We start from the raw sequence: 7951 nt of genomic DNA, 5'->3' as shown, positions 1-7951 counted from the left end.
AACAGGTTATTAGAATCAAAAGTAGCACAAAATCTCGAAAATTGACCGAGTGCTATGAAAAAACGATTTTTTTTTTTGCCTGCGTGTCTCCCTTAAATCAGGACCTCACTGACTTCCGAATGATAGGTGCACTCCTTTGGGGCGACCATCCTCGTCCAAGTTGCGTAAATTTCCGCTCTCAGGGAAATGTGCTGATAGACAACCAAGGAGCACGTTGTAGAACGGAAACACTTGGACAAGGTTCTTATTGCCTTCTATGTGTGATGATTGGGTCTTGGTTTCAGTGGGCTACGGAAGAGAAGCAGCCTGTCTTGTTATCATGGACCTTGTCCTCTATCGGTGCTAAAGGTGGATTCTGCTTACAAAAATGGTAAGCAACAGATGGGAATGTTTCTAGCTGCAATACCTGAACGTCACAGGAGCTAAGGGCATGAAAGGGTTGGACATGAACAAAACATCTGCTACCTGTGCGAGAGATGTACTTTGGTGTGGAATGGTGCATTTTCAATCTGATACCTTTAATCAAAATTGTAAATCAAGGACCGACCACTCACCAGACGAGGAATTCTTTCAACTTGTAAGCTCCATCTTGATCCTTTAGGAGTCTTGAGTCCTGTGGTATTGTCTGCAAGAAAATCTTAAGGGATCTGTGCAGGAGAGAGCTCAGTTGGGATGACATTTATACCTGAGTCAGTTGCTAAAGGGAGGTGGATAAGTTGCTTCAGGAACTCTGCCTGTTGGAAGACTTCCACATTCATGAGATGCTTGAAGCCATTGGACTTTGGAGTGAGAGTTAGAACATAGCACAGCCAGCACCATTTCAGTGACGCAAAGGTGAGGATGGCTATGGCCTTGTGAGTGGGACTTATCTGCTGGCTCCCATAATGAAAACCTCACATGTACATTAGCGCTTTGTAATGGGAAGGCTAGGAGTAGCCCCATTGAAGGTCTGTTACCATTCCTCGCATGGAACTCATCGCTGGCAAAACAATGGCAAGTCGCTTGGCATGTCTTGTGGAGACAAGAGTTGGCACATAGATTCTTCCAAGATTCTGTGTTTTTGGACAGACAGTGCATCCAGTTGCTAAAGTATATCAAGAATGAAACTTCCAGATTCAGGAATCTTTGGTTTCAACAGAGTCTCAGACAATTCGCAACTGGTTCAAAAACCCCATTCAATGGGAGATTTGTAGACAGTGCGCAACAACCCAGCTGATGGTGGCCCTCAAGAGGGTGCTAAGTGGACGCATTTCTCAAGAACGCAACATGGGTTGGTCAGGTCCACGTTTTCTCCTTCAACCAGAGAGTATGTGGCCAATCAATCCTGAAAAATGGTCCACCAAGTTTCATCAGGTGACCCTGGAGGTCAAGGAAAGCTGTTGCATGTGAGATGCAGTACAGGCAGTGAAAGGGTTGATGCTGTGACTTGCGATGATCCATTATTTCTCTTCGCTGGACTGTTCTGGAGGAAGTCCATTGCTTGGATCTGAGGTTTAAGGAGGATGGCTCTTGTCTTGGCCAGAAGAAGGAAACAATTAAACATCGGCTCTTGCACAATACTGCTCTAGATGTTGAACAACAAATGAAAGATATTGGAGAAAGCATATGAGCATTTTCAAGAAGGAGGACAGTTCCAGTTGGTTGTCAGTAGCGGAGCGTGGAGAAGCTTGAATTTGGAAATCATCAAGTTCTGTCAAAGGAAACGGTTTTCGGAGAACTTTCCCGACTGCAAAGGGCAAAAGCGTTCTGGGTTCTAGCCACATTGTATAGACTATGCCCACTAGTGGAAGATGATGTCCTAAGAGTTGGTTGGTCAGACTGGAGTAGCGTCATCTATGCCCGCAGAGGGCTAAAACATCCCGTCATACAGCCAATGATTTGCCCCTATCTCAGAAGTTCTCCTAAGACATATTCATCAAGAACGTTGGGACATGGTGGGACGTAACATTTGTATCTGAAGCTTGAGAGAGAAATACTGGATCACTGGGCGCTAGTACAGCATACGGAGAGTTCCTATCTAAGTGTGTCACTTGTCGGAACGAGATGCTCAGCCAATGTCGCCAACAAATGGCAGGATTTACGCCTTCTGAAAGAGTACTCGGGACGAACCACCATTTACTCATGTTGGGGAGTGGATTTTTTTGGTCGTTTCAATTGAGAGTTAGAAGAAGCCTAGTGAAGGAGCGTACGGGTGTCATTTTTCCTGCATGCATACGGCATCCTACATTGAGTGGCACCTTCACTGGACACGGATTTTTTCATTAATGCGACTCAGAGCTTTGCACTAGCAAGCACGGGGTCGCAAGTTCTGGAACTGGTCTCTGATTATGGGACAAACTTCATTGTGGAGGCAGAGCGTGAGGCTGAGAACAGCCATTGAACAATGGAATCAGTCAAAGGATCAATGGTGTGCTTCTTCAGAAAGGGAATCAGAATGGACTTTATAACCCCCCTACTGGCTCTCACCATGGAGTGCTTGGAAAAGGAGGTAACAGGTCAGTGCGAAAAGTCCTCAACTCCACTTTGAATGTGGGTCAAAAACCCTGGGACGAAGAGGGCCTTCACCACCGTTCTTGTGTGAGCAGAAGCTATCATCAATAGCCGGGCCAAGTTACTAAGGCATATTACGGATCCTACGACCTTGGAGGCATGACACCAAATCACCTGTTGCAGCTTAAAAACCGTTACCTTCTTTTGCCACCAGGAAATTTTCAAAAGGCGGGACATGTATGCCGCAGCGGCTGGAAGCACGGTTCAGTACATGTTCGGGAACTTGTTCTGGAAAAGGTGGGGTCAAGAATACTTGCCCCACTGCAGGAACGTCAGAGATGGTCAGGAGCTGAAGCGGCAAACCTCATCCCCCAGGTGATATAGTTCTCATAGGTAGACAACCACAGGCACTGTAATTCCTGGGGTCATGGGAAAAGTTCTGCAAACCTTGCCAGACAAAAGAGGATTTGTGCGTGCAGTACGCATTAAAACAAAGACAGCTGCTTCAATCGGCCAATATGCTTAATGATCTTCTATTACAAAGGCTGAACATGGAGAAAGAGTTGCTGATGTACCTCTGTGACATCTTGTTACCACAATATGTGGGACTCTTTTTGGATCTGAAAGAACACAAGGATTTATTTTGACTGTAAGGCCTAGGTGGTGGTACCTTTTGGCCTAACTGACTTCATGACTCGGTATACAGAAAAAGAAGGAAGGTAAAACTACAGATGCCATGAACTGTAACTGCATGGATTGACTTACCAGAGCGTATAATTGTCCACATGTCTTCCCTTTTGAATAATGTTTAGTAATTATTATGTATACTAACCTAATAATTAGAGGCTGTGGGTGTAGGAGCCATGGAAACGTGTTTAGTAATCCTTTATGTTTTAATATAAGGATATTTGTTTGATCACTATCGATTGGTTGGCCTTGCGGTTCAACATGGTTATGGGCCCACTCATGTATTATCTTTGTTCACCTGCGTGAGGTGTGTGTGTGGAGAAGAGGGGTGACCACAGGGGGTTTTTTGTTTGACCGCGAGTTTACGGATTGCTTGTATTATTATAACAACATGTTATATTGTCTGATGACCGAGTTTTTTCATTAAACTTTACAATACGTATGAAACCAGAGCTTTTGATCTCAGCAAGGTACTTTTTTAGCGTGTCATAACAATATCAAACAGGCCCGGCTCTCAGCGCTCTCAGCGACGTTTGTTTGTTTCCTGCCTGTCGCTATTACATGGACTTATATTATTTACTGGTGCACCACATTGTCTGATGTAAGTAGGCTGCACTACTAACTGTGGTTCATTGGTTAGGGCTGCTGTACGCACATGATTGATGATGTCAGACCTAGGGTTATAAGGGACGTTGGAAGTCACGCCCCTTCTCTGTCTGTCCTCAAGCCTCTTGAGATGTGTGCCTAAAATAAATAACGCCGTGATGAATGGCTAAACTTGAACGACTGAGATTATTCACCTTTCTGCTGCAGGAGACAAAGGTTTAAGTCTAAATCTGCTAACAGAGTAGTTTCACAACTAGCCTACTGAGTCCAACAGTGTCAATCTCACGAAGAACTAATGGCAGAAAAAAGAATAACAAACTCGAGAGACGGCTGACCGCAGTGCAGAATCGCTGTATAGTTGAAGTCTCCTAACAATGTTGTCCATTTTAGACATATAGGCCTGTTATATTTACATCCCTTAAAAACATACATTTTCTAGGCTCAATATGTGTCTTGGCTGTTTTCGTTGTGAAAACAAATGGACCGTAGATACACGGATTGACCGTTCTCATCTGCGCTCTTATTTTGTAAGGTAACTTCCGGTAGCAGAATTTGAAAAACCGGTAGTTTTTTTGTTTCTGTTTTATAGTGATTTAATTTTTTGTTTTGAGAAGTAGAAAATGAAAATCATCCCGTTTTTTAAGTTGAGTAAATCCATTTTTGACCATGATAAACAAAAATGCTTTGTATTTCAATTTTGGTTTTTCAATTTTAAAATGAAAATTAAATATCCAGTCGTTTTTTGTTTTTGAATATCCATTTGTGAAAAGAAAATCCAATGACCGAAACATACACTGACCCCGTACACGGACCTTTTTTTGATTTGGTTTTCTCGTTATCCGTCTTTTGATTCAGACAACGCAAATGGGAAAACGACTTTGATTTTCCGTTTTTTTTTAAATCAAAAACGAAAAAAGGCTGGTATTTTCGTTTTTTGGCTTTTGGTTTAAACGAAAAAACAAACTGACAACAAGTACACGGACCCAGATAGAACCATTGAGTTTACTATAATTGTGTGAAATTGCTAAGATTATGAAGAAATTCATAACAACTTCTCCAGCATAGAAAAGTGATTGTTGTTGACTGGATTTAATCACATGTCCTTCCCTACAGGGCCGATGAATTAGCTAATTAGCCTGAGTTCAGATCCCCGGACTCTCCTGCTGTTCCAACGCCAGGGAAAACACTGCTGGGACAGAGAGAATAGTGTTTCCTCTCCGCAAAGCTGATTTACTATTTATACCAACAAACTAACGTGGTAAAAAGTTTCAATGCATTCAATGAACTGTCTAATGCGCGGTTTCAGATCATTTGTTAGTGACACAGCCAGTTTGAGTGCAGGCATAAAACAGTGACATTTGAATACACATTTGAGATTTGACAGATGAAATTCCATGTAAACTGAGTAATAAACTTTGCATAAAGCTTACAAAATCATGTTATCAAGGAATTGCAATAGCAGTAGCATTTGTTGAGTTCTTCCTAGTTTATAAACTGTTTTGAAATAACTTTTTTTATACACAATTTGTTATGCTTTTGAAAAGCCCCAAAAAACAAGCCATCAGCTGATTAAAGGGCAGTAGGCCTATATGTGATTTGTAGTTGGTCACAAAGCAAGCATGAACATTTACCAAACAGTATGTTGGTATTTCTGTGCCAGCTTCTAATAAGATCTATGTCAAGCTTCTGTTGGCTGTGAATGGGATTGTTTATCACTCCAGACGTAGAGTTTCTTCCTCTTGCCTATAGATTCCTCGTGCTGTCACGGGGTCGCTCTGAGCTACTGACATGATGCAGCAGCAAAAAAGCAGACCTACGAATGCATAATGTAGGCAAAACAGTGCTACGTCAGTGTGGCGCCATTTCTCTGAGGAATTTCCTACTTTATATTGAGGATGGAGCTTCAATCATGTGACTCCAAACAAAGTGTTTTAACAGCTTTCTCCCACATACCTCAACTAGTCTGGGTGACATATGGTGACCTGCAAAGGCCAAGTGTCACGCCAGGCTTTTCCTTCTCCTTTCTGGTCTGCTGACTATTTAGCTATTCTCCTTCTGTTTTTAAAACTTTAAAACTTGCCACATTTGGAGATAACTCTATTTAACCTAGGGCTGCTACCCCTTTGTTGATTGTTCGTCTATTTGGTCTTTTGAGTCTTAGTCCTAGATTTCTTTAGTTCATTGTACAAGATTTGAAGTGACAATCTGGCATGATTCTTTGTGAAGAACATTGTTTCACAGATCAAATATGTTTGAGTTTTAGTCAACTTAAAATGTCTTTAGTTTAGGAAAACCATGTATTATTTGTTTAAACCTTGTCTTAAATGTTAAACTGCGAGGTTATGCCTGCTGTTAACATTACTTAAAATAAGGTTTTCGCTCACAACGTTTACCTCTAATGCAGGTTATTCAGTATTTTTAACCCTATATTTAACCGACCGGCCTTCTGAGAAATTGGGAAATATCTGCAGTCCTTGCGGTATAAGGAATGTAATCCTGTTTGTATAAGCCCAAACGTACACGCAGTTATGTGCTCCCTGCATGCACGCAATGTGCTGATCAGTTGATAAATACTGTTATACTCGTTGCCATGGTCTTATCCATCTTATCTACTAGATTGAAGTTAGGAAATGCGTGAAACTTTGTGTACTCCCAATTTGTACCTATCGCACTTTCCTTTCCTCTTCACAAGGATTTCCTTTGTGTGCATTCTGATTTATAAGCATTGCAATTTGACATCTGTGTACTGAGTCATTGTCTACAAACAGCTCTCTTACTGGTTGCACCATGATGGCGTGACTGGGGAAAGCTCTGCCCATTTGGGATAATATGTGAGAGATGTGGGGGAGTGGGTCTACTAACACATGCTCAATTCTGATGTTTAATTAATAAAATGTGTACAATTTAAAACCAATCCCCTTTTTTAATAATTAATATACTAACGCAAAACTCTTCTTCAAGCATTTGGATGCACTATTTCAGCTAATGTTGTATATTTGTTCAAAGATATGCGTTCATTGATGTTGTTTATTTATTCCACACAAGCACAATAATACAAAAACAAAGACCATATTAATTTTCCTCCAGAGACTTTCTACTCAGAATACGTACAATTGGGGGAAACTGGTGTATTACACAGGAAATGTTGTTGTTTATGGTAAAATCAGAGAGTTTGGCAGCATGCTGGTTACTTTCTTACTTACTGACAATTTTAACAATATTTTACCGCCTTTAGGATATTGAGCAACTGTGGAAAACAATACCCTTGAAAGGATGTGCAAACCTCGAAACACCCTTTCTGCACAGGATGTCTTACGGATTGGGCACAACAGGTTTCGCCGTTTCGTCAATGTCCTGTGGTCAGGGTCCGGTCAATTTTAGGTGAAATACAATTTAAATTCCTCATCCTTATTTCATTTCTATTTGTTCCGTTCATGGTATGTTATTTACAAAACATGTCTCTATAAACACACCATACCCCAAAACATTCAGTCTTCAGTCAAATTAGAGTCACAACAAGCTATTTGAATAGACTGGTTCAAAAATAGCTTCCTTAAGTATTAACTTGAACGGGAACAATATGACAAAGTAATGTTATTTAGAACCTAAAAAGTCAAGGCCCCACAACGCCACTTGTCTTTATTAATACATTTTATCTCATGTCATTTTGTGTGTTGTTTTCTGAACTGTGGTAACGTTAGTCTGCCCTTTATTTTCAATGGGGTTGTTTCTCAATGTGACTATAAGAAATAAGGTAAAAATAATTGGGACTACATAGAAGTAAACTTAGAGATTTAGCTGTGACTAACAATCATTGTTTGATTATCCATCACAATTTCCCAGAGCTCAAATCATGTTTAAAGTGTGTTCCAGCAGTATCCCCAAACCCAAAAATGTACATTGTTTAAAATAAGACCATAATGGACGGATGCCAACAATTCTCACATTTGAGCAGCTGAAACAAGATTTCAATTTTTACCAAATAAATAGTTTAAACAATTAATCCATAATCAAATTGTAGCCATTTATTATTCTGCAATGAAATGGCAGGTGTATCAACTTCTTACAGCAGTGACTATTAACAAACTGCAGCCAAATAATATCACAAAGGTTTTAAGTCTTTGCCACAGTTTCTAGCTTTGAGCTTTTTACCATTCCTACTGCCTCC

The sequence above is a fragment of the Notothenia coriiceps genome, unplaced genomic scaffold, assembly GCF_000735185.1.
Source record: "Notothenia coriiceps isolate Sejong01 unplaced genomic scaffold, NC01 NC01_scaffold00000339, whole genome shotgun sequence".
Taxonomy (NCBI): Eukaryota; Metazoa; Chordata; class Actinopteri; order Perciformes; family Nototheniidae; genus Notothenia; species Notothenia coriiceps.
Note: the sequence above shows the minus strand (reverse complement) of the source record.